The sequence below is a fragment of the Schistocerca gregaria genome, chromosome 6 (genome assembly GCF_023897955.1).
Source record: "Schistocerca gregaria isolate iqSchGreg1 chromosome 6, iqSchGreg1.2, whole genome shotgun sequence".
NCBI lineage: Eukaryota > Metazoa > Arthropoda > Insecta > Orthoptera > Acrididae > Schistocerca > Schistocerca gregaria.
Genome location: NC_064925.1, coordinates 183,450,221 through 183,477,285, shown reverse-complemented (window position 1 = coordinate 183,477,285; position 27,065 = coordinate 183,450,221). Strand labels below are relative to the sequence as shown.

Below are 27,065 nucleotides of genomic sequence, written 5' to 3'. Positions count from 1 at the left end.
ATATTTCCGTGATAACTAATCATTTCAGCAGACGCCAAGAATACGCATCAATTGCAATATACTACAGTATCAGTATGACTTGACTGTACAACGCTGAGTAGCCTGCGTTATTCGAGTATTGTTTAGTATTGTCGGGCGCCTTCAGTCCCGTCTGCACGTAAACGAGATTAGTTCCGCCTTCTGCCATCGGCAATTGTAAAATAAACAGGTAATACGTAGTTTGTAAAGCCAATGAATGTGCTCTAAGTTATAATAAAAATCACATTATAATCTTAAATTTTTAAGACTAGTATGAATAAATAAACAAACTCACCAGTCAGCAAAGTTTTCGTCTCGCTTTGACGGCAGAAAACTCGTTGATCATATCTTAATAGTTCAGACGATTATCACTTAGGAGGTCGGCTTCGACGTGAAGAATGGACAAGGCGTGCAATCTCTCCTCAGACAACTTAGAACGCTGGTACGATTTCAGTCTTTTAAGAGCCGAAAACGAGCGTTCTGCTGAACAATTTTTAAGTGCCATACATAGAAATTTTCTAAGAGCAATGTCAACATTCGGAAACACAGATTGTTACCTCTCTTTTTGTAAAAATTTACTCATTTCGACTGGTGCATCACTAATCTCAGACGATTTGAAAAGTACGTCGAAATGTACACATTCACTGTGGAAGGAAGGCTCTAAATCTGTGTCATACGTTGCCTGGAGTTTTGCTGCACGTTCAGCAATATCATCAATGAAATATTCTTAAGGTTACTGAAAACTGTGAAAGAGTCCAACACTGTTCTATAGATATCCTTCCTCCTCACTAATTCGGCGTACAAGTTGTCGAGTGCTAGGAGAAATGTTTAGACTGCAAATGTTTCCCCTCCACTCAGAAAAACTTCTTCAGAGTCGGCGTCTTCGTCATCATGAAGTTTACGTTTTCGTGATTTTTATAGGTGCATTCAAAGTCTATATGTCGCAAATCTCTATAGATTTATTTTCATAATAGTCGAACATGCCACGAATAGATGCAATAAATCCTACTAGTGATTGATATAATTCTTGGACTATTTTAGTATCAATATTTACATTTTGCAGTTTCAGATTTACACTATTAAATCTCTGGAGTATGTCCTTCCAAACTGTCATCATGAACACTGTTTCTAGTCTGCCTCATTTCGCACAAGTGTTTTTCAAACGTATTATTGCCAATATGTGTGAGAGCATTGATAACGCCCTCCCAATTTTCATATAGACTTACACACGCTTCCTCCCTTGCTGACCAACGTGTTTTTGGTAAGCTTTTTTGCCGTTTTGGTTACTGGTTTCATAAAAGAAAGAAGTTTCTCCCAGAGCTGTGTAGAATCAGAAAAAAATTTGCGAAAGTTTTGCACTACACTGAAAAATGAACATGCTTCCCGACAACAGCTTGCAGCACTAGTGCCGACTAAATTCAAAGAAATGTGCAGCACAAGGCACATCATGCGCTTTCGGATTTCGTTCCTTATTACGTGCCTGCAAACCAACGTAGGTTTCTGACATATTGCATGCGTTGTCATTTGACTGGCCTCTACAGACAGTAATATCAATATAATTTGTGGACAGGACTATCAGTACTGCCTCAGCTAAGTTTTCGGACTTGGGTCCTGGGTTTGATAAAACGGAAGGAAACCATCAACAGGTTCACCATTCTTATTCACATATCTTAATATGAAAGATAATTGACCAATATGTGAAATATCCGCTTTAGAATCTACTATTATAGAGAAATATTTGGCCGGTTTTATTTCACTTCTGATAATTCTTTATATTCGTTCAGCAAGAAGCTCTATTATTTCATCACAGATTGTGTAATAAAGATAATTTGTACGTCCCTGCCCTGGATTTCCATATCGTTCAATGTGCTGTGCGAGAAAAGGATCAAACTCGGTTATAAGTTCAAGAGACATCATAAATTGGCCATTATGTAATGAATGGAATCTTTCAATGTGTCCACCTAGGGAAAGTCCAAGACTTGTTAGCTTCTTCACTACTGCAAACACCCTTTTTAACACACTAGGCCAGTACATTTTTTTCTGTCTCAACATATGACTTGAAATAATTATCTCTTCTTCCAAGTGACTTATTTCTAGGTCAGAGTGATAACTCAGAATTTGGGTCAAGTGAATTCTCATGATGAGATAAAATATTAGAAATATTTTTGCAACCTGCAGTACCATTAGTAGCAATCGCGGCCTTACCTCCAAGCAATTTACATCGTGCACAGAAAACAGCACCGGAGCTACGGGAATATACTAGAAAATGACGCAAAGTTGATTCACTATTTAAAAGTTTATGGTAAAATACAATATCTGCTTTTATCGCCTATTGATCTTCTTGAATTAGAAAAAAATCACCGTTACAATTTTGGTTAATGCCACTTTTTAAGAGAATGTCATTGACATACCATTCTGCAGGATCAACACTAACGAAGTTATTTCTTTTTGTAATGTCTGACTCGACACTTAGTTTTTCATGAAACTCGAAATCAGGAACAATTTGCTTTTCTTCACTTTTAACCTTTGTTTCGTCTGTATTTACTTCTTTTACAACAGCTGCAGTGCCAAAAATATCGTCTGTGCTACTTGAAATCGAAGTCGAACCAGCAACATTTTTTGCGAAAAATTTATCTGCTCTGCCAAGCGTTTCTAGAACATTGGCTTCTCGTTCTTGCCTTTCCTTCGATAATTTACGAAATCTCCTCCCTCCACTTAATTTTGCACGTTTGCTTTTTTCACTGTTATTCATGTTAAGGGGCTTACAAAATTGTCAACCAACAGTCAAAACAAAATAAAAAAATTTTTAAAAGGAAAGAAGGAAAGACTATACCCAGTTCCAATCGTACTACACCGTACATGAACACAAAGCTTTTTACTTTAAACACGGCACATGAGCACAAAGATTTTTCCTTTAAACATGGAGCGATGAACTGACCAACTCGGATTACTCGACATAACTGTGCTATGAAAGAAAGACAATGCACAATAATTTAATTTCATTGTCGCCTGCTTCTCTGTTGTCAGTGAACAGTAGAATCCGGATGGAATTCGTCTCGAAAAGAAAACGGGACAGTCCCTTTCAGGGTTTCTGTTTCCTGCGTCGCCGGAATTTAGCTGGAACGCAAATATGTTCTGAATATTCTTGACACTGTCTTTCTAATTTAAAAAGCAAATAATTTTTGCAATTTCTTGCATTGAGGTGTGCTGGATCGAGTTATCACACTTATTCTTATAACATTTTAGCGGTTTCTGTGGGTAGAGCAGACACACTACAAAGTTTAAAGAGTCTCGGTAACAGTTGATGTGGTGTGTTGTTATTTGTATGAACACTGCTGTTCTATACGCAAATGCACCTTTTGTTCCTACATAAAATAAAAGGAACCTCTCCTCAATGAAAAATAGCTTATTTAAGAAGTTTAATATAAAATTTGCAATTCGATTGCACACAGTGGCAATTTTGATATCGTGCAGGCTGCAGCAGAATAAATGCGACAAACGTAAGTTGCTTTTTTCTTCTTTTTTCGGCAAAAAAGTAACTAAGTAAATAAATAAATAAAACTTCTGAACTGTTGTGAAGTGTATTTCACACATTATTAGAGATTCTAATTATGTTCTTTTCGTATACACATGTGTTTAAAAAGGTAAAACATACCCAGTATCAACATGTTTTGTTAAACGGGTGTCATTAAATCAGAGCTCAGATATTGAAGACCACAGAGCTTTTACATTAATTACAGTAATGGAGGGTTGACTTGATACTTTCCCATAATTTCTACTAGAAATTTAGGTAGAGTCGGGTATTACATACTTAGACCCACACATTTTACTGTATTTAAGAAACTGCTGATCAGTTTATCACAACTTTTCAGGGGTCGCGGTATTTTCACGGGGAAAAATATGGTAGGGTTAAGTAGAAGCCGACAACATTCTCGGAATAATAACGTTTCAAACACTGTATTGTGGATTGCCGTCCTGACAGCTTACTTCACAATATTTTGAACAATCATGAAGATCATACCAGACAGAAACCCCAATGTGTTTCCATTCAGTTACCAAGTAAACTATGTATATTTCCAACCTTGTACTGTCGAATTTCGTTCTTAAGGCTTATTTAAAGTAGCAAGTTGTTTAACAATATGAAAATTTTTTGCCGTTTGTAAGCGCAGTTATTTTAAAACGTAAAAAGTTAAAATGACGCCCCCTTAAGGTGCCGTTCCTAAGACCGCCTCTGAGTGCATGAGTATGAGTAATGGAATTCAATGAAGTAACAGTAAAAGAACTTGGTATTTAGCATTAACAATAATTGTAACTTTTCAAAATGACGTTAAAATATTTTCTTATTGTCAACGATTTTTTTAAGACTCCTCATTCCTTAGTATAAATTATGCATTAAATAACTTTATGTCTTCATTTCAAAATGTTATTCCTAATACTTAGAACGGTTGTGCAACAATTTCACCAACAATTGCCTTCTCTCATTGTGCTCTGTAGGCAGGGCGGAACTGGAAATATGCAACAATTCTTTCAAAAAATGTAATAAATACATAACAGTGTTAAGTGATTTTGAACTGAAGTGCGTCAGGTTATATTACAAGGTGTTTTTTGGTACCTTTAAGAAGTGTTTTCTTGTGGTCCTTCATTTTACAGCTATTGTTAAATGTTAGATATCCTGTTCCGCCCCAAGTTCCCCTAAAAGTGTTACGTATGTGTGTTGCAGCCTCTGGACCGCGACCCCCCGGATGGCCGACCTCTGTGGCGGTTCACGGCGTTCGCGCAAGACGAGGGCGGCGCCGGATTGGTTGGATTCGCCGAGGTGCAGGTGGCGCTCACTGACGTCAACGACAACGCGCCCCTCTTTACACAGCCGCTCTACCGCGGCTACGTGGTTGAGAACGCTCCGGCAGGTGTGCAATTGATCCTTGTGGTGAAAAAGTAGATATTCCGCATTGTTCACTGGGCAAGAACTTAGAGGTGTTGGTTTATTACTACCATCCTCCAACCTGTATATGAGGTTCGATAAGTAATTAGATCTTCGGAACGCCTATCAAGAGTGATTTTGTAGTCAATTTTTGTCGTTAAAGATGATTATGGTAATCGAGGGAGGTGGTTGCGACGCGCGGTAGCCTAAACCCCAAAAACAGCCTTCGAGATTAATGTTCTCATCCAACGCATGGATCATTTACAGTGCAACATATCCACACCATCATTCCTTGCATACTATCTACACTGCGCAACACGATTAAAGGAGCATTTTTTCGAAACCGTGTAGTTGTTTTCCATTCCGACGCAGAAGTGTGAAATTTGGCAAAAATCTGCCAAAACCCTTCCTCCGTAATGCTGCGAAACTGTTATGCGCTGCAACGTGACTCTCGGGCTCGACACTTGCGAAAAAAAGGCCCGAGCTCAGAAGTTCATGCGAGGTGGATTAATGATGTCTCACCGGCACCAAATTTCACCACAATTCTGCCCAACGTCACCGTGAACATGTCAGCTCCCTCTTACACACATTCGTACCTTCTTGTAATGCCTCTGTGATAGAGATCAGAACCGCAACACCCAGCGTTAAAATCAAGTGGGTTTCTTAAGGGTGACAAAGGAAAACATTTCTAGCACTTCGCCGCTCAGAATCGGCAAGAAAAGACCTCGGGAAGGTCGCGTAAAGGACGCCAATGAAATCACCCCACCCCTAGAAGCATTCATTTTCACTCTTTTCGCCGGCCGTTGTGGCCGAGCGGTTCTAGGCGCTTCAATCTGGAGCCGCGCGCCCGCTACGGTCACAGGTGCGAATCCTGCCTCGGGCATGGATGTGTGTCATGTCCTTAAGTTAGTTCGGTTTAAGTAGATCTAAGTTCTCGGGGACTGATGACCTCAGATGTTAAGTCCCATAGTACTCAGAGCCATTTGAACCGTTTTGAATTTCACACTTTTCGCGATCGAAAACGATAGTTTTCAGTGCAGTATACAGCTGGAAGACACCCTTGACAAATTTTGCCTCTGCTGACATCCCCCCACCCCCCACCCCGGACTATTTAACTCTATTCTAAGGACATTGCTCGGCTCCAACCTCACTGAGCGTGATCTCATTCCTTCGGAATGCAGCGTAGCCGCACGTTTTGCTTTGATACACAGCGTGGAAACAACAGGGACAGTTAAAAACTATCCGACCAAATTTGAACGTTATCTGAAGAAGAAAACGGAGTTTATGCTTTTTCATCCATCCTTTTTCGCGTTGTCCTTTGGTACTTTTAAGGGAGATGTGATACTAAAATGCTTCTGAATAAAACGGGAAAGGTCTTTCTAAGGCACCCCCCGCCCCCCGGCTCGGCAACGACATTGGTGTCACTTGTGCACTTTACAAATGCCACTGTACAGAGATACCTATCTACCGATCTCTACCCACCGGCCAGATACGCAACTCTTTCGACATCCCTCTGATTTCGTATGCGACCAGGAGAGACTAGTGTGGTGCAGGTTGCAGGGATCGATGGGTGGTACAGGTATGTCTTTAGATTAGTTGCTTGGTTGGAGCAGGGAACCAAACAGCGAGGCCATTAGTCCCATCGGGTTTGGAAAGGAAGTTGGCAATTCCCCTTTCAAAGGAATCATCCTGGGAGTTGCCTGAAGGGATTTACGAAAATCACGGAAAACCGAAATGAGGATGGCTGATTACGTTTGAACCATGGACATTTTTAAAGTATCTAGCAGAGGTACTCGAGTGGCACCAATGGTGCTGGCAAACTGCGAATCTTAGAGTGTCCCTAGATGTCAATGTCACACCCCTCTGTGTGTGCATCACAGAAGGGCGCGAAAAAGGAGGGATGAATAAGGTCAAATATCCTTTTCTGCTTTGGATCACTTTCAACTTTCGTCGAATAGTCATGAACGGCCCTAGTTGTTCCACCCTGTACACCAATGCAAAACTTGCGATCACACTACACTTCAAAGGGATGAGATCACATTCAGTGTGACTTCATCCCTGTGACGTCCTTAGAAAACGGCTGAATCGCCAGGGGAGTGCCAGCAGTGGCAAAGGTTGTCAAGAACGTCGTTCTGTTCTACATCGTACTGCAAGCTGCCGTTTTAGATCACGAAATGTGTGAAAATGGATGTCCCTAGGGAAGGAGCCGTTTTATTGACGTCCTTTACATCATTCCTGAGGCTTTCTTTCATCGAACCTACAGAGATTTTCACACTGTTCCTCATAAGCGGTACCTAACTGATTTGCTCGTCTATAGAGTTTGGTGGTCGGATTTGCAACTGCACTCGTGACTTCCTTTCGGAAAGGTCAATGCGCGTTATAACTGATGGGAAGTTATATGGTTAAATCTAAGTGGTTTCTGTGTTACAGGTCTTCAGTTGCTTTCAATCTATAAAAACTATTTAAGGGACAATCTGAGCAACCCTCGTAGATTGAAGACAACGCTCTCTTTTAATATCTAGTACAGTCATCAGAAGATAGAAAAGCAAAGTGATTTAGACAAGATATCTGCACTGTGCAAAAAGTGATCCTAAACTATACAAAATTTGAGTTCAGCCACTTCAATTGTAACAAAATACCGCTATATTTCTGTCATACTATCTTTGCTCAATTTTAAAAGTTGACAGTTCAATTAAATACTTAGAAATTACAATTACGAACAACTTAGACCTGAACCATCACGTGGAAAATGTTGTGGGGAAGGCGAACCAAAGACTGCGTATTAGTGGCGAAACACTCACATCATGTAACTAATTTTTTTAAGCGACGACCTAAGATATAATTGTGCTATACTTGTGTTCTCTTCTGGAGCACTGCTGTGCATGCGAGACATTTTCACGAAATTTCAGTCACTGACCGTCTCCTCCGAATGTGAAAATATTTTTTTCACTTCTACCTAAACAAGGAAAAATGACCATTGCAACAAAATAAGAGAAATCAGATATCACACGGAAAGATTTAGTTGTTCGTTTTTTCCCACGTTCTGTTAGAGTGTGGAATGTTCAAGAAAATGGTTCCATGAGTCCTCTGGCAAACACCTGAGTGTGGACTAGAGTAATCATGAAGATCTTGTAGTGAATGCCAAAGTATAGCAGGCCATGTGCGACTGGGATGCACTAGTTTCACACAGAAAGTAAAACGTCAAGAGCTTGTTGTTAATCTGTGGAAACCCATAGTAACACAAGCAATGTGGACGCTGAAGGCAGAACTGCGTATCGGTATCACAATGCTGCGTAAAATTTTGTATGTGTGGGAATCTTCAACCTCTAGATGTTTAATAAACGTAAATATGGTACGTAGTAGGCTGTAGCGTGATTTTTATTTAATCGTGCGATTGGCTAATTGCGACCACTTGTCATTGTCAAGCACTTGTGAAACCAACATGTAAACCCACTAGGTTGCCTGCATGCAGGTGTTGGCAGCTATATAACATTTACAAGCAATTTTAGAACACGGAACGAGAGGTTACGTCAGGATTACACGCGTAGAACTGGCATAAAATTGATAGAATTGCGAAAAATGACAGAAAATACGTATAAATTGAGAGAATATACACCAGAATGCGGGGAAATTGAGAAAATAGTTGCGTATGTTCTGGTTGGCACAGACCAATTTTTACATGGGAACAAGTATGCGACAGCAAGAGGAATCCGAAAAAATGTCGACATGGAAGCGAAGATAAACAGAGAAGCAGTCACTTTTTTCTTCCGTCGAAGCAGCATTCTACTGTATGTCTGTTGAGGTAACAGTGATACGCGCGAGTTGTCTACTGTATCTGACGAGTTTTCAGGAGAACAGAAAACCATCTGACTCTTGTCTTACATGCATCTGCTTTAAAGGATCACACAGAGTGGACGAAGTTAACGATTTAGATGGAGCTGTAACGAGGTCGATTTAATAGCAGGCTGATGATGCCTTTTAGAGAGGGATGGAGATGTTTCGGCAAGTCATTTGACTATCTTTTCCGTTGTTCTGTCAGGATGCATCAGTCGTGTGACATAGTCTGCGTTCGACTCGTATACAACCACGTGTTCTGTATTTGACTTAGAGCACTGTCTACTTGCGATCTTTATCACCAAACCTCTCGGTCATCAGTGGACTTGCATCTCATGTGTGGTAAAATGTGACCATCTTCTTTCGACACATTCCTCTAAACCAACGAAGATTTACGCGATGTACTCCACTCCCTTCTCGCATCTTGGGCATAAAATCGAGACTTCAGTTTCATAACTAAGATGATTCTAAGTTAGTGATAGGTGTTTGTGAGGCACTGCAATCCGCGTGCTTTACATAAGTGCTGTTTATAGAGTTAGCGGCGCCATGACGTGTAATTTCGTATGTCGGACGCCGCTGCTATGTGTTTATCTGTTTCGCTGTAAGATGTATTCTCCGTTACTAACGATCATTTTATATAGGAATGATTAGGGCACAGTATAATTCCTGAACCTTGATCGGATGTGAACAGTGGACGCTATACATCTCTCGAAAGCTATATTGCGCATGTATCACACAGAGCCGCTGTATAAGGAAGTAGTTTTTCCATTTTACAGTTTGTTACCATAGTTTATCGTAGAGAAACCTGCAAGAAGGATGTACGTCATGTGCTGGAAATAAATTTCTTACAGTGGGATAATAACAGCGCTGCATTCCACACGACTGGTAGGTAGGAAACTGAAGCGATCTAACATTATAGCCAGTTTTAAGTGCAGAACCGCGTAGCTTTTGGATTGCGTGTGTTTATGTCCTCTCTTACCAATACCCTCCTGGTACTGATCCCAGACACTAGAACAATACTTTAAAATTGATAGCGTAGTTGATTTACGTAAAATGCTTCGAACTCCATCCGTCTGGAGCTCCATCGTGCATAAAAACCACCCGTTTCTTGTTCTTCTTCATCGTCTGCTATTGCAACACTTTCAAATCTGTTACTATACTCCGATAAAGGGTGCTAACGTCCTCCACATGGGCGCATCTGGAGAAATCTTGTATTGACGAGGACTCAGCAAGGCCCATTCACTCACGAGACACAGAATGTAGCGGTCTACTTCTGGCCAGCAGCAGATTAAATCGGTAATGGTGCTGCAGGGTAGGTTGGTCACAGACAGTGTGAGGGGGTCTTTCAGTCTCTAATTTTATCCTAAGACTACGAGAATGCTCTGTGACTCCCATCCGCACAGATATTGGTCATAAATTATGCACTATATTCGAGGTGCTAGAAATATGTAGAGTGCTGACTGGTATACTTTGGTGATGTATATGATCGAGAATTAACAGTGAATGGACGTACTGCACAGTCATCTATCTACATTCGCAATACTACTCGCAGAAATAGAGAATGGGCTGTTTAGTGATGATACTGTAATTGGGAAACATGGTCACATCATTGGTCGGTGTTCAAATTATTATAAAGTTGCTACAATTTTTCGCACTATCAGCTGTGATGCATATTATTACAGTACATCGATGGTGTCTTTTCCATCTCATCCGTCCAGTGGTACGCTGTTGGTCACCACATAATGACTGACTGACATCTACATCCACATAGACATGGATACTCTGCAAATCACATTTAAATGCCTGGCAGAGGGTTCATCAAACCACCTTCACAATTCTCTATTATTCCAAACTCGTATAACGCGCGGAAGGAATGAACACCTATATCTTTCCGTGCGAGCTCTGATTTCCCTTATTTTATCGCGTGATCGTTCCTCCCTATGTAGATCGGTGGAGAAAAAAGTTGGCGATTGGAATTTCATGAGAAGATTCCGTCGCAACGAAAAACGCCTTTCTTTTAATGATGTCCAGCCCAAATCCTGTATCATTTCTGTGACACTCTCTCACATATTTCGCGATTTCTGCTACTACCTTTCTTGAATATTGGTGTGACCTGTGCAACTTTCCAGTCTTTGGAAGGTTTGTTTGAGATGGAGAAAGAATTTTGGTGGAGGGGCAACACCTTCTGCGGATGGCTAGTACCGAAACAGTGTTCGCGCACATGACTGCAATATGAGGAATCAGTTGAAACAGAACACAGAGCCAGTTGTTAAAACATATGATATTACAAAGACAGGCCATGATCTTGGGATCACGGATTTACCTCAAACTTTGTACACCTTTACTAGGCCTTTAAATCAATATCATGTGGAAGTAGTAAAGGGCATTACTCTGCAATTCCGCAAGAGAATCGCAAGAGAAGTTTTACACACCTGTTATGTAACAGATGTATTTGTGCCAAGATACCGAGGCTAAGAAGTCATTGTGGTCAAGTGATTAGCGTAAGTGCTAAGCGAGATGCTCGGAGACGAGGCGACTGTTTAAATATCACTAATACCTACATTTTAATCTATATTTTTTTCATCACTGGTCACATTATTCATTTTTTGTGACTTTTGGGGGGTATATATAATAATAAAACCACGTCCATTTTCATGAGCTGTAGTGAAATTTATTAATTATTTGACTACTTACTACTTGTAACTAAGTTTTCAAGGACAAGTGATAGGCTTGGAAAGCCCAAGTCAGACCTCGATAAATAATGATTCAAATGACGTTCACAATCAGTTACACAGTAAGTCATAATGTGCCAGACCACAAAGTACTGTACATTTACTCGTGGAATGTGCTCTCAACATGGCACATTGCAGGATAGCATTTGTCATACAACACGGAGAACATAAATTGAAACTTCATGCAAATACACGTGGTATTTTTCCTTTATGTTACCTCTCAAAAGCCATATAAATTAAATAATTTGACCAGTGATGAAAAAAATTTGATTAATAAATAAGTTCGAGAGGGAGTGGAACCGTCGTTTCATAAACGCTTTTCTTACGAAGCTCGGAAGCTAACTACCTTTTCTCCACTTTGTTAGTTATTGTTCGTTGAATTTGTTCGGGAGCGACATCCCATGACACTCAGTTTTTTATGACAGAGGGCAGCTAACCCTTTGACCGCATTGCCGAGCGGTTCTAGGGGCTACAGTCTGGAACCGCGAGACCGCTACGGTCGTAGGTTCGAATGCTGCCTCGCGCATGGTTGTGTGTGATGTCCTTATGTTAGTTAGGTTTACGTAGTTCTAAGTTCTAGGGGACTGATGACCTTAGAAGTTAAGTCCCATAGTGCTCAGAGTCATTTTTTTTTTTTTTTTTTTTTTGTCTGCACACGGAATTTTTTTTTCTGTTTTACTTTCCATTTTGTTCGGTGTTATTCGTTGCGTTCGGTATGGACGGACGTCAAATGACATCCGTTCAGTTGATCGTTGATTCCTTTACTGAGTTTTATACTACTGAGGGCAACCAGGCCTCTGACCGAACATGCTGAGGTACCGTGCAGACTCCACTTGATCACCCTAAACTCTTAACATCCGGTACGTACGCACAGACTCATTAGCCGCATAATAGAAGCATAATACTTCTCTTGCGATTTTCCCGGTATTGCCAGGCTAGCGCACCTTACTGATGATAATGAGGTCCCATACTCCGAGGAGCGTAGGGGACGATGCAGGACACCCGCGCCGCCGTACTAGGCAAGGTCCTAGCGGAGGTGGTTCGCCATTGACTTCCTCCGACCGTAATGGGGATGAATGATGATGATGATGATGATGACTACACAACAACACCCAGTCATCGCGAGGCCAGAAAAATCCCTGACCCGGGACACCTTGCGCGAGAAGCGAGAACGCTACCAAAAGACCACGACCTGCAGACATCTTACTACCTGCACATTAAGGTGTTTTTAGGCCTGGTAGAGGTGTACAAAATTTGAAGTAAGCTTGTGATCCAAACGTCGTGGCCTCTCCTTGTTAGTATAGCAAATACTGAGGATCAACTGTCACACATTTTCAGTTATAAATAAATGCCATAAAAGGTAATGTATCATCATTGTAGTAAACTACAGTTAGACACTGCAAGTTCCAATATTAAAAGCTGTAATGAGTTTTGGTTCTAGAGCACTCGCCTCTTTGTCGGCTACATACCTGTAGTGAGATAGTGAAGAGCTGTGATCGGTAATTCGTCAAACCTGTTTCCGGTGAAGTAGGAAACGTGAATAATGAAATATGTGAAAGAATATATCGTAAAGAAAATTTTAAAAACTGGCATCTTCTTCATCCATCTTCGTCTTTCTTTCGAATAGATTCATGATAAAGTTAATTAAATGAACCACGTGTTTCAGTGGGTCCCCCACCCATACCTCGGTGGCGGTCCGTTATTGGCTGCCATTAATGTCTGCCGCTTGCAGGTGGGAACGCCAATTCCGCGAGCAGCCGCGTCACCAGGGAAACGCTAGCCTCTGGCGCCGCACTTTGGTGGGAACATACGATTTCAGGGGCAAGGGTATAAGTAGTACAAGTACTTGCTGAAGCATACTGTTTAAATGACTGCCAAAATTAAATGGCTATTTATAAAGTATGCGAATCACTATCGAAATATGAGCTATTTTTTCCTCATGCTCAGTTTGTGTGCAGTTCTAGCTATGCTTAGAGACTGTAGCGCCCCTGCATTATTTTGTATGATATCTTAAAAGCACTTCTACTCCTTGCGTCATAAAACTTTTTAGAGTAAAACAGGTACAATTGCAAAAATGTTTTATTTACTGTGCTATATTTTGCGGGTGTGTTGTTACAACACTCGCGATGTACGTAATACAATACATGATCATTATAAAACAAGGATTAATGAGTAAGTAATACGAAATTAATATAACAACCTGAAAATTAATGGGTATAAAGCTGAAAATTACCTAATAAATAAAAATATAGTGAAGGTTATCTAAATAAATAAAAATATTAACTGAAGCACTCTGTTTCTGGTTGTAAGTCTGAGCTGTAATAACGAACTGTCGAATGAAACTTACTGTCGTAATGTGAAAGACAAGCTGCATTGTAAAAGTAATTAATTATCGTAATGAAAAGGGAAGTCTTTCATACCGTAAAAGTTAGCAATCCGACTGCAAGAATTTTGAACAGTATAAACTGCCTGGACATGACACCTATACCCCCGCCGGCGAAACATTGCACTTGACAGTTCGCTTTTTGTCTAGTTAGGTTGGCTATACTGTAATAGCGATGTTGCAACAGCAGCCTCTATACACACAGCAGACGATACAGTTTTCCGTCCCGTCTCGTAAATGCAAGCGATTGAGCAATTACAATGTATATAAAAACTCGTTTTTAGTTGTACTACAATGACAGGAAGTAAACAACCGTATAATAATGCATGTAAAAGCATAACAATGCGCACCCTTTCGATAACGGAGCAAAGAAATACAAAAAACAAGCATCTGACGACTGGTACTTTAAAATCAATAATGTACGTAGTTTACAAAATAAACAATAACCGAGATTGCAATAAATAACCAATATTAGAATTTTTTCACTCACCAATTTACAGCGACAATGGCGCAATTCCATCCAGCTCGCCATCGTCACTGTTGTCCGCTAAAACCGTCTTCATCGTCGTCATCGGCAAGACAAATCATTAATTGTTCATGGCTACTGTTAATGCCTTCTATTGTCTGTGCTGCTCGTATAAGCTTCTCGACGTGCTCTACTTTTTTTCTTCATGCATCCACAGTCACAAGAGCTTCACGCAACAGCTTTTCCACCTCTGTTATTGCAAAGGACTTGTTGTTGTTCCTTACATACATTTTTACGTCACTCCATACTAACTCAATAGGGTTGAAATGGCAGTGATATGGTGGCAGCCTTATTACAGTATGACCCTGCTCCTTGGCAATTTCGTCTACTACGTATGTAGGTGTCGTAGGCTTATTTTCTTTAACAAGAGAATATAACAGAATCTTTGTCATACCCATATCCGCTGCAATATTTCGAGCCTATAACCACTGTACCATAACTTCTCTCCGATCATTTGTAGTTGGGGCTTTGTTCTGTATCACCGAATGATATAGAGCATTGTCCATTACAATTGTTGTAGGGACAGGAAATTGTTTTAAAAGGTTCCTGAACCACTCAACAAATCGTGCGTGATCCATATCTTCATGGTAATCACCAGTCTTTTTTGATCTAAAAACTAAAAGTGCGTCAGGGACAAAACCACTGGAGGAGCCTGCATGGACCACAATTAATCTAGCTCCTCTTCCCGTCGGCTGATGGCCGCTACTGCTGGGTGTGTTATCCGTCCAACATTTACTGACAGCTTCCCCGGCATTAACCCACGTTTCGTCTAGCCAAATTATGGAATGAATGTCTCTGCCCACAATTTTGTGCAAGAAAATGCTATGAGCGGTAACAATATGTGCCCTCTCTAACAGTACTTTGCGTCCGTCTAGCGTTTTGTAACGGAAACCCATATTTTTTAGCACAATTTTTAGTGATGTTTTACCATCCCTGAAGAGTTCACTTTCTTTTAAAGAGATTAATAACTTAGCTACAGTCGGATACTCTTTTCTGCTGTAGTAAGCATAAACATGCCTACGAACTGCATCAGTCTGGAAAGAATCTAAATCTGTGATAGGACTACACCGCTTTTTCTTCTTTCCCGGGGTTGATAAAAATGTATTATTTGATCCAGACAGCTCGGAATCATTACGGCTCACTTCAGTATCTTCCAAGTTTTGTAGTAATACTCCCTTACTTACTACCGTTCTTGCACTAATACCAAGAGTTTTCGACTTACATTCTACCACTTTGTCGGCAGGAATTGATGGCTGTCCATGAATGCTTACGTAGTTTTTCTCCTGCTCGTAAAACTCACGAGTTCTGCGTAGCAACTTCAGTGCCTGGCTGTTTAGCGGCACCCCTCGACGCAAAGGATTGTCACTAGGTGAACGAAGTCTTTTTGGTGTCATTTTCCAAGTACGTAAACTCACAACGTAACAAAAGTCACAACGATATACCACACAGTACAACGAAAACACGCGGTAAACAACACACAACTCACGTTGTATACACATTCACTAAACAAAGCCGGCAACGCGGGAACTTTGACGTCACAGCACGTTAGTAACAGCAGTGCTCACTGCGCTGTGATTGGCTGGCGCCCCACGCTGAACGCCTAGCGCCTATCGTTCTTCACTTGTTACTCTGTTACGCTGCCAACTTCATACGCAAACGTCAAGTGCAATGTTTCAGCGGCCCGGGTATAGAGTAATTGGCTTTGAAAAATTTGTTCACAAAAACCGTCTCTAAATAACATAAGCTGGCCCTGATTGAATAATTAAAAAAATCATCTCTTCTCCTTACGTCTATTCTACGCAAATCTGATAAGGCGTTGCAATACTGTTCTGTCCTGCGCGCCCCTATGGTAAAGCAGCACACACTCCAGAGGTGCAATGAGTTCTCTGTTAATAGTAAATCGAACTGTTTATTGAACATACTTTGTTGGATGATCCATTAAAAAGAATAGTAAGAGAAAGGTTGGTAAGGAAATGAAATACGCGCATAAATGACACTGGACAACAATCGTGATGCTGCACCTTTGTGTTGTGCATTTTTCAGTTTTCCTCATCTTCTTATTTGAGTACATCCTTTTTTTTTACCACTCCCTCTTCTTACACCTGAAATGCCTGGGCTAACAGGCCAGAGAAGCTTAGGCTGTGGAAAGGGGCCAAAATGAGTTCCTGCCAGTTGCACTCAACATACAAACTTTACTCATCAACAGACAATATTACAACATGGGTGCAAAACACCCAAAACCTTAATCGACCTCCTTTGATTAACCTTAGATCGTCTGAAGGTCATACTCAAAATCCAAGGCACAAGGCCTAAGCAAGAATTGAAATACAAGGTTCTTCTGGAGGTTTCACCCAAGAATATTTTCTAAATCTTCAATCTAGACAGGCTGAAGGCCTTAGCAATTTAATTTTAATGGAACTAGGCTGGGGTCGCATATTAATCAATAAGAGGAGTTTCAATCAAAAGAAAGAGGCCTTACATTAAAACATTTCATACAAAATATAGAATAACAATCTCATGCCTTAAGGGCAAGACAAGGACATCAATTTAAGAGATATTAATACTCGACTTAAGGCCACACAGCAACACAATAATTTAACGGCTTAAGACCTTAAAAGATCTGATGTAAAATTCGGCTGAAAGCCCTATATAAGGAATAAGAATCTTATGTCTAAAGGGCAAGACAGGAACATTAATTCAGGATACATAAAACCTCAGCTGAAGGTCACACATCAACCAAATAACTAAAATTCAAACAGGGAAGTTACTATGTAACAGACATGGAGTTAAGCTCAGAAGTTTCCAAGGGTCGGCCTGGAATTGTAACACTAAAGCCCGTTTAGGCGAGACAGGCAGACTGACAAACAATCTCTAAATCGGAAGGCAACCCAACCTACAAACAGCCGACGAACCAACCATCTACCTGATTTCGGTCGCCAGACCAAAAGCACTACTACCAAAATGCCAACGAGGCGAAGAGACCAGTAACATTCGCCTTCAAATATTGGTTTGTTAATAAGCCAAGACACAATAACTACTGACATACATGAACATCGCAACGGCTGTGGAACTACACGCCGTGGCGATCAACATAGCAAAAAAGCTTTCTGTCGCTGCTCTGTCTCATCAGACCAGCTGGCATTCTTCCTTCGGACAGACGACGTCCCAGAGACACTGGCTCCGACCCAATCATGCACAGGTAACACAACTGGCGTCTCTGCACAGGAAGGAACCGACCCAAATGCACGTCGTCGATGAGACGACCAACCAACGGTAGTCCCCGCTGGTGTTGGCCTGCCGCGTTAATCTAGCGGTTCTAGGCGCTCAGTCCGGAACCGTGCGACTGCTACGGTCGCAGGTTCGAATCCTTCCTCGGGCATGGAAGTGTGTGATGTCCTTAGGTTAGTTAGGTTTAAGTAGTTCTAAGTTCTAGGGGACTGATGACCACAGATGTTAAGTCCCATAGTGCTCAGAGCCAATTGAACCAACTTGCTGTGTTGACCTCACTGGGGTTCCATCCTCGATAGCACTGCTGGTCCGTTTTTTTAATTTTTTATTGATTTTCAATCCCCCATCGGGGCGGGCTGGCAGCAGCAAAAGCGCTGCTCTTCAACTAAAAGACAATAATGATACAACAGAAGATATTTAAAATTACAAAGGAGAAAATGCAGTGGACAAAAATATAAAAAAGAGGGAACATAATGGACGAGAACAGACAAAAAGACGGCGACTGTAAAATGGACAAAACACCTTCAAATGTATAGAGCACAAAAAACCACTCACTGGGACAATTAAAAGAACACAAGGCAAAGTATGGCTTCAGCATAAAAGTATCGATGGACGGCATAGACCCCACGAACACTGACAGTAACACTATGTACAAGTCCAGCACACGACTAAAGTCACAGCTCTTCATGCACTCGAGAACAGCACCAAACACAACACTGATGGAGCACACCAATGACGATGAGCAATCCAGAGGATCTGCCAGGCGCAAGGATATGAGGGAGAAGGGAAGAAGGGAGGGAGGAGAAGAGAGGGGGGAGACATGCGGGGGGCACGCCAAAAAGGGCTTGGGAGGGAAGGACATGGGAGGGAAAGAGGTGAGGATGGGGTGCAGGGACTCGGGCAGGGGGTGGGGGGGAGAAAATCCGCTCTGGGAGAAGGAGGGGAGAGGACAAGGCGGGCCCTGAGGAGGGGGGCAAAGGCCAGCTTACAATTCGAAGGAAGGGTATATATCACAGTGAAGTTCAACATCCAGGAGGGGGAGGTGCTGGAAATTGCCCTAATGAAGGTGATGGAGGGTGTGGAGGTGGAGAGGGGAAGAGAAACAGCGATAGAGGTGCGGCAACGGGCGGGGGGTGGAGAGGAAGGAGGAAACTAGGGGGTGGGGGGGATCAAGCCTGCGGACAGTGTAAAGGATGAGGAGATGTTGGAGGAAAAGGAGGAGGTGGGGGAATGAGATGAGTTTGTACAGGAGCCGTGTTGGGGAAGGAAGGCAGATACAGAAGGCAAGGCAGAGCATATGGCTTTTTAGGATTTGAAGGACCTTGTAAAAGCGAGTGGGTGTGGAGATCCAGGCAACACTGGCATAAAAGAGGATAGGATGGATGAGGAATTTGTAGGTGTGGAGGATGGTGGAAGGATACAATCCCCATGTCCTGCCAGACAGGAGTTTCAGGAGGCAGAAGTGGGAATTGGCTTTCTGCTGGATGGTCAGGAGGTGAGGGGTCTAGGTGAGGTGACGGTCAAGGGTGAGGCCAAGTTATCTCAAGGTGGATTTGGACTCGATGGGACGACCGTAAAGGGTGAGGTAGAAATCATGGAGATGGAAGGAGTGGGTGGTGCAGCCTATAATGATTGCCTGGATTTTGGAGGGATTGAGACAAAGGAACCAGTGGTTACACCAAGTGGTGAACTGTTCAAGGTGGGTTTGGAGGGTGGGTTGAAGGGTAGGATAGAGAGCCAGGAAGACGGTGCCATCAGCATATTGGAGAAGGTGGACAGGTGGGGGTGGCTTGGGCATATCAGCCGTGTACGCTGGTCCTTCTCGAACTGACTGCCAGACACACGATAACCCGGAAATACTATTGGTCACTCCAGAGATGGTACGACAGTGCACTTATCGATACTGCTGCTGCTGCTGCTCATGGGCAAGTAAGGCAGGAAGTTAGTGACACCAGTAAATGTAATAAGAAAACGAGGCGGTAGTACCGTATTATAAGATGGCAAACAATAAATGGCATGAACACGATCCATGCACGGCTCAACATCCATGTCAGCAACAATCTAGGAATGGTATATACTGTTGTGGAACAAGTGAGAAAGGGGAGGGACGTAGTTTTCCGGCTCCTAGAAATTTTTCCATTTCATCTTTATGCAAAGACTACAGAAGATGATTTGATGGGATACCGGTACTAGGTACCTTAAAATCTGTTCTATAAAGTCAAGATCATGCTATAGTGAATACTTGAACTACACTGGTAGAGGATTTTCTTTGCTGATTCAGAGTCGCGTAGTTTTCCTCCACTGTACGTTGTTTCCTTCCGTGTCTATAGTAATTCTGTCCTTTGCTATGGCATCCAAGGATTTAATTGAAAGGAAGTTTTCTGTTTTCATTTTCATCACGGAAACGTTTTCTCTGACCTGCGTCACTGCTTCCATACCGTCTTGATAAACAAATACAAGTTTGAAGTGTTTCTTTGCCTTTTCAGAGAGACCGAAATCTTATCACACTGGATATGATCAAGAAACTTATGATCTGTTGTGTGAATAGGCTGATTTTGCCTGAAGATGAACAAGAGGTATTTCAACATATAGCCTATTTAAACATGCATTAAATATTACTATAAGTACACATTACAGCACGCACATTTGGCTACTGCTGTACTTTCAGAAAAAATGCGTATCTGAACCTTCATTAAAGATGGCAGAAAATCTCTTTCTGTCTGCCATTTCATTAACATTAGTTATATCCTAAATACAGTCCAGGCATTGTCTTAGGAATTAAACAATTTCGTCAGAGTGTGCGGCCCTAGGCGGGAAATCGCTTTTAATTTTTACTTAAACACTTTGCTTTCCCAACGTGCATTTAGATCATTTTCTTGTGAAATGTCACTTGTACCACCTGTACTCTCGGTCCCTCGTTTCACTCGTTTCACATAAACAATATTTGACGGCGTCGTGCAGCGCCCTATGCTGCAGTGCAGTTCCGCTCAATACAACATAACCTCTATACTTTAGAATGTTATTATTATCTTAGAATTTGGATTGATTGTTAACAACAAACTCCATAAGGCTGCAATTACGACGAGCAACAGTGCACATAATATCAAAATTTTACTCAAAACTCGCTAATTTTGGAAAGTGTGAAGCTCTAGTTAAAATGTCACCAGAGAGAGGGGGAAAGTAGGAGTCATCGTAAGCAGTTTTGAATTTTGAAAGCAGTTCTTACAAAGAGATCAGATTTCTAAACAGGTGCTTCTTTTGCTGTTTGCAGGGACGTTCATTTTGAATGTGACAGCAGTGGACAACGACGATCCATACGAGGAAAGCAATGCAAGGATAAAGTACTCGATTGAGAAGAACGCTGTAGATGAACGCACAGGATCCGCTATTTTTGAAATCGACTCCGACACTGGAGAAATAGCGACAGCCATTTGTTGTCTCGACCGAGAGCGTACACCGAGCTATACAATCCAGGTTATTGCCACAGATGGTAGCGGGCTAGAAGGTAAGAGCAAACACTATATCATACATGCATGGCTAAAGACACAATTCACTTGACTGTATGGTTCAGAAACTTATTCATTAGGTTTGACACACTGTGACCCAGTGGATTATTGTTTAGCTTTGTAAGTGCTACTGCCAAGGTATTTTTCAGGATTTCGTTATTGTGACTTTAGTGAGTGGATCAGCGTCCATACTCATTTCGTTGCGTTTATCTTACATTTTCCCTTGTAAAATTAGCTTATCTGCAGACACCATAGCGGTGTCCTGCTAACGATCACTTTGTTCTCCCAAAATGGAAATGAAAAAATTCGTCGATCGAACTCATCGCCATCTTCAGGAGAACACTCTGCTACTGCTACTGCTGCTGCTGCTGCTGCTGTTGAGTCCCGCTGAGAACTGCTACGAAGGCTGCAAATCGACGTCCTATGCAGGGTGTTACAAAAAGGTACGGCCAAACTTTCAGGAAACATTCCTCACACACAAATAAAGAAAAGATGTTATGAGGACATGTGTCCGGAAACGCTTAATTTCCATGTTAGAGCTCATTTTAGTTTCGTCGGTATGTACTGTACTTCCTCGATTCACCGCTAGTTGGCCCAATTGAAGGAGGGTAATGTTGACTTCGGTGCTTGTGTTGACATGCGACTCATTTCTGTGAACGTTTGGCCAGGCATTCTTAGTGATGTCTTGATTGGGCCCCATGTTCTTCCACCTACACTCAATGGAGCACGTTATCATGATTTCATACGGAATACTCTACCTGTGCTGCTAGAACATGTGCCTTTACACGTACAACATGTGGTTCATGCACGATGGAGCTCCTGCACTTTTCAGTCGAAGTGTTCGTACGCTTCTCAACAATAGATTCGGTGACCGATGGATTGGTAGAGGCGGACCAATTCCACGGCCTCCACGCTCTCCTGACCTCAACCCTCTTGACTTTCATTTATGGGGGCATTTGAAAGCTCTTTTCTACGCAACCCCGGTACCAAATGTAGAGACTCTTTATGCTTGTTTTGTGGACGGCTGTGATACAATACGCCGTTCTCCAGGGCTGCATCGGCGCATCATGGATTCCGTGCGCCGGAGGGTGGGTGCATGTATCCTCGCTAACGGAGGACATTTTGAACATTTCCTGTAACAAAGTGTATGAAGTCACGCTGGTACGTTCTGTTGCTGTGTGTTTCCATTCCATGATTAATGTGATTTGAAGAGAAGTAATAAAATGAGCTCTAACATGGAAATTAAGCGTTTCCGGACACATGTCCACATATTTTCTTTCTTTGTGTTGAGGAATGTTTCCTGAAAGTTTGGCCGTACCTTTTTGTAACACCCTGTATAGGCTTCCGTACCGTACTCGGCGCATACCCCGCCCACCACATTTACTGCCCTCCAAGAATGTCTGTCATATGTGCAAGTTCTTGCTTTAAACTGTCGACGTAAAAAATGGCATATGCTCTGTGTACCAGAGTCCTAAGGACGTCACTGCGTTGGTATGGTGACTGGCAACTCCTATCATACAGATACCAATCAGTGTGCTTCGGCTTTCGGTGAACACTGAGTCCCAGATAACGATCTGGTTTTTTTGTAAACCATCACGTCCAAGAATGGAAACATCGCATTACTTTTAACCTCCATGGTAAATTTAATGATGGGATGAAGACAGTATAAGTCGTTCGAAAATATGTTGAAAGAATCACGTGCATGTGGCCATACAAGAAAAGTATTATCTACATACCTCAAGAAGTACGTTGGTTCCAAAGTCGAAATCCTCATTGCAATATCTTCGAACTCCTCCATAAATAAATTGACGACTATGGGTAACAAAGGACTACCGATAGCTACTCCGTCATTCTGTTAAAAAATGTTTCCGTTAAATAAAAATACGTTATGTCAGCACACGACGACGAAGCTTCACCAACTCTTCATCCAGCTTTTCACAAATCAGACTCAGGGATTCTCCCGAAGGGGCACGTGTAAATAGAAATACCACATCGAAACTCACAAATGAATCCGAAGGACACAGCCTCAAAGATTTCAGCCGTCGAATAAAATCCACCAAATTGGAGATATGGTGTTCACACTTGTCAACATATGGACAGAGAACAGACATTAAGTACTTCGACAGGTTAAAAAGTGGGAGCACCTAAATTACTAACAGCATTGCGTAGAGGAACCCCTTCGTTATGTAACTTAGGCAGACGATACAACCTGGACGGAACGGCAGCACCAGGATGAAATTTCTTACGTAAGTCTCCGGACAACGAGCTCTTTTTCAACAGCGGAAGTGTCTTACGCCTAATATTTTCTGTGGAGTCACTAGACAGTCTTCTGTGAGCCGGATCGTTGAGTAGTAAATCCACTTTAAGGGTGTAATCATCCCCTGTCATTACAACCGTGGCATTCCCCTTGTCGGCTGGTAAAACTACTACTTCATCATCATTCCTAAGGGAACGAATGGCTCTCTCTCTGCAGAAGAGATGGTATCTGCAGAAGAGATGGTATCGTGTGGGACACTTCTTGCCCTATTTCTTCCACCTGATCTTCAGGGCGGCTTTGTACTGCTTGTTCTACAGAGCAAATATTATCTGTGATAGGAAGTCTCTTTACAGTGGGAGCAAAATTTAAACCTTTCTCGAACATCGCCACTGAGGGCCCATCCAACCCCTTACTAGAACGTTTAAGCACAATTCGTCGAAGTTTATGCCCTTCTGATGCTGTAGGACGAGAAATAAGCCGTTCAAAGTTGGAGGACTGTCTGGTAACGGCACTCCTATGTGCCCAGTCCGAAAGTGCCCATAAGGAAACATCAACGCACACATCTCTTGAAAACTGCGAAGCCAAGTCCAGATATAAGTAAAATAAATGTTTAGAAACAATATCCAGCTGTCTACCGGTAAAATGAATGCTTGCTCTTATCAGTGCTTGCCTGGAACGCTCCTTAATCCTATTAGCTCACCTTCGTCATGGCATCTCAGCAAGAAGGCGAGTGTACTGAACAGCTTTCCTTTTTTCCTCCGAAGTTTTATCTAACTTCTCTACAAGTTTCACCATCTCCTCCCCTTAGAGATACTTGATGTGATTTCGTAGGCTTTCCCGGCGTAATAAGTCGGGTTTACTGCCGGATCATAAAATCAACCCCATTCAATAATTCGGCGATCCAGCTGTTCGCCGTTCCCAGGAGAACGCTGCAACTGCCTCTGAGCCCCGCTGAGAACTGACTTGTACATATTCACCTGTTTGTCTTGACCTATTTTATCTTTCGTGGTTCTGTGGATATGTTTCATGACCATATTCCACGAAGGATACGAACCCGTTGCGATATAATTGTGAATAAATGGTTACGAGTTGCCTCTGACTTCAGTGTGAAATATTATTCTAGTCAATACAAACCAGTCACGGCCGTTTATCATGTGCCATTATTCTACAGCATACTGTAACTATCGCACTAAAATTATGCCATTTCCCTTCGAATGTGAACAGGGAATCGCACTAAAATTACGTAATTTCTCTTCTGATGTGGTTTGGTCTGCAAATAAATTGGATGAAAACATGTTCAGTAGCGCTCTCTCCACAAGAACTACACTCCTGGAAATTGAAATAAGAACACCGTGAATTCATTGTCCCAGGAAGGGGAAACTTTATTGACACATTCCTGGGGTCAGATAAATCACATGATCACACTGACAGAACCACAGGCACATAGACACAGGCAACAGAGCATGCACAATGTCGGCACTAGTGCAGTGTATATCCACCTTTCGCAGCAATGCAGGCTGCTATTCTCCCATGGAGACGATCGTAGAGATGCTGGATGTAGTCCTGTGGAACGGCTTGCCATGCCATATCCACCTGGCGCCTCAGTTGGACCAGCGTTCGTGCTGGACGTGCAGACCGCGTGAGACGACACTTCATCCAGTCCCAAACATGCTCAATGGGGGACAGATCCGGAGATCTTGCTGGCCAGGGTAGTTGACTTACACCTTCTAGAGCACGTTGGGTGGTACGGGATACATGCGGACGTGCATTGTCCTGTTGGAACACCAAGTTCCCTTGCCGGTCTAGGAATGGTAGAACGATGGGTTCGATGACGGTTTGGATATACCATGCACTATTCAGTGTCCCCTCGACGATCACCAGAGGTGTACGGCCAGTGTAGGAGATCGCTCCCCACACCATGATGCCGGGTGTTGGCCCTGTGTGCCTCGGTCGTATGCAGTCCTGATTGTGGCGCTCACCTGCACGGCGCCAAACACGCATACGACCATCATTGGCACGAAGGCAGAAGCGACTCTCATCGCTGAAGACGACACGTCTCCATTCGTCCCTCCATTCACGCCTGTCGCGACACCACTGGAGGCGGGCTGCACGATGTTGGGGCGTGAGCGGAAGACGGCCTAACGATGTGCGGGACCGTAGCCCAGCTTCATGGAGACGGTTGCGAATGGTCCTCGCCGATACCCCAGGAGCAACAGTGTCCCTAATTTGCTGGGAAGTGGCGGTGCGGTCCCCTACGGCACTGCGTAGGATCCTACGGTCTTGGCGTGCATCCGTGCGTCGCTGCGGTCCGGTCCCAGGTCGACGGGCACGTGCACCTTCCGCCGACCACTGGCGACAACATCGATGTACTGTGGAGACCTCGCGCCCCACGTGTTGAGCAATTCGGCGGTACGTCCACCTGGCCTCCGGCATGCCCACTATACGCCCTCGCTCAAAGTCCGTCAACTGCACATACGGTTCACGTCCACGCTGTCGCGGCATGCTACCAGTGTTAAAGACTGCGATGGAGCTCCGTATGCCATGGCAAACTGGCTGACACTGACGGCGGCGGTGCACAAATGCTGCGCAGCTAGCGCCATTCGACGGCCAACACCGCGGTTCCTGGTGTGTCCGCTATGCCGTGCGTGTGATCATTGCTTGTACAGCCCTCTCGCAGTGTCCGGAGCAAGTATGGTAGGTCTGACACACCGGTGTCAATGTGTTCTTTTTTCCATTTCCAGGAGTGTAGAATCCACTGTCGAGTGCTCAGATCAATTCAAAGAAGGGACGCAGCTGCCTGTTTTCGACTGTGTTCGCTCTGATGAGACGTCATTCCTTCTTGCACCAGATCATCATTTTTCTTTGAAAGTTTGTGTAATGTATTATGCAAGCACAGAATATGAGGGATTCTTGAGAATCGGTTGACGTAATGGCGCCATGGCCGAGTGGTTAAGCACACTGACTGGTTATTTGCTGGCTCGGTCTCGATTCTTGTTGCTACACAATTCCTTTTCATTTTATTTTATTCCTCACAATTTTCAATGATTAATTATAAAATGCAAATGAATTTAAACAGTTCGGTACATACAGGTAAAATTAACGTACTCAATTTAGTTACAGTTACTACCCTTGTTAGTCAAAAGGCCCTTGTAAGTCAAAGATGGTGATAAAAAAGAGAGTACACGAGGAAATTTAGTAAGAAGACGTTTTCTATAGATGAACTACTAAGGAACCCCATTACCAGAAAATCTTTGGATGAGAAAGTGAGATCTATTCAAATCATGTACACCTAACAGGAGGCCGTCAAACGAGGCTCGCTGATTTGACTCAGACTATGTGAGTAGAAGCAAACCCCTAGAATATTTCACCAGGTCGGGCTATAGGAAAGAGTAAAACACTCTCTACAGATTTATGCGTGTGGTCTAGAACACTGACTGGAAATTTGTCGGCTTGGATTCAGTTCTCATTACTGCTATATTTTTTCACTTTATGTTATTTCTCACAGTGTTAAATGATTATTCATAAAATATAATATATTTAAACAGTTCAATTTATATACTAAAATTAATATATTCAATTAAGTTATTATTACTATCCTTGTAAGTCAAAAGGAAATCACATTATAGCACGGTTATAAAGTTTTGCATGATATGTTTGAAA

General features: G+C 42.5%; 1 pseudogene; it reads left to right on the top strand.

Moving 5' to 3' along the window:
* Window positions 1-27,065, top strand: part of LOC126278794 (neural-cadherin-like) — a 232,037-nt pseudogene that overhangs the window by 46,375 nt on the left and 158,597 nt on the right.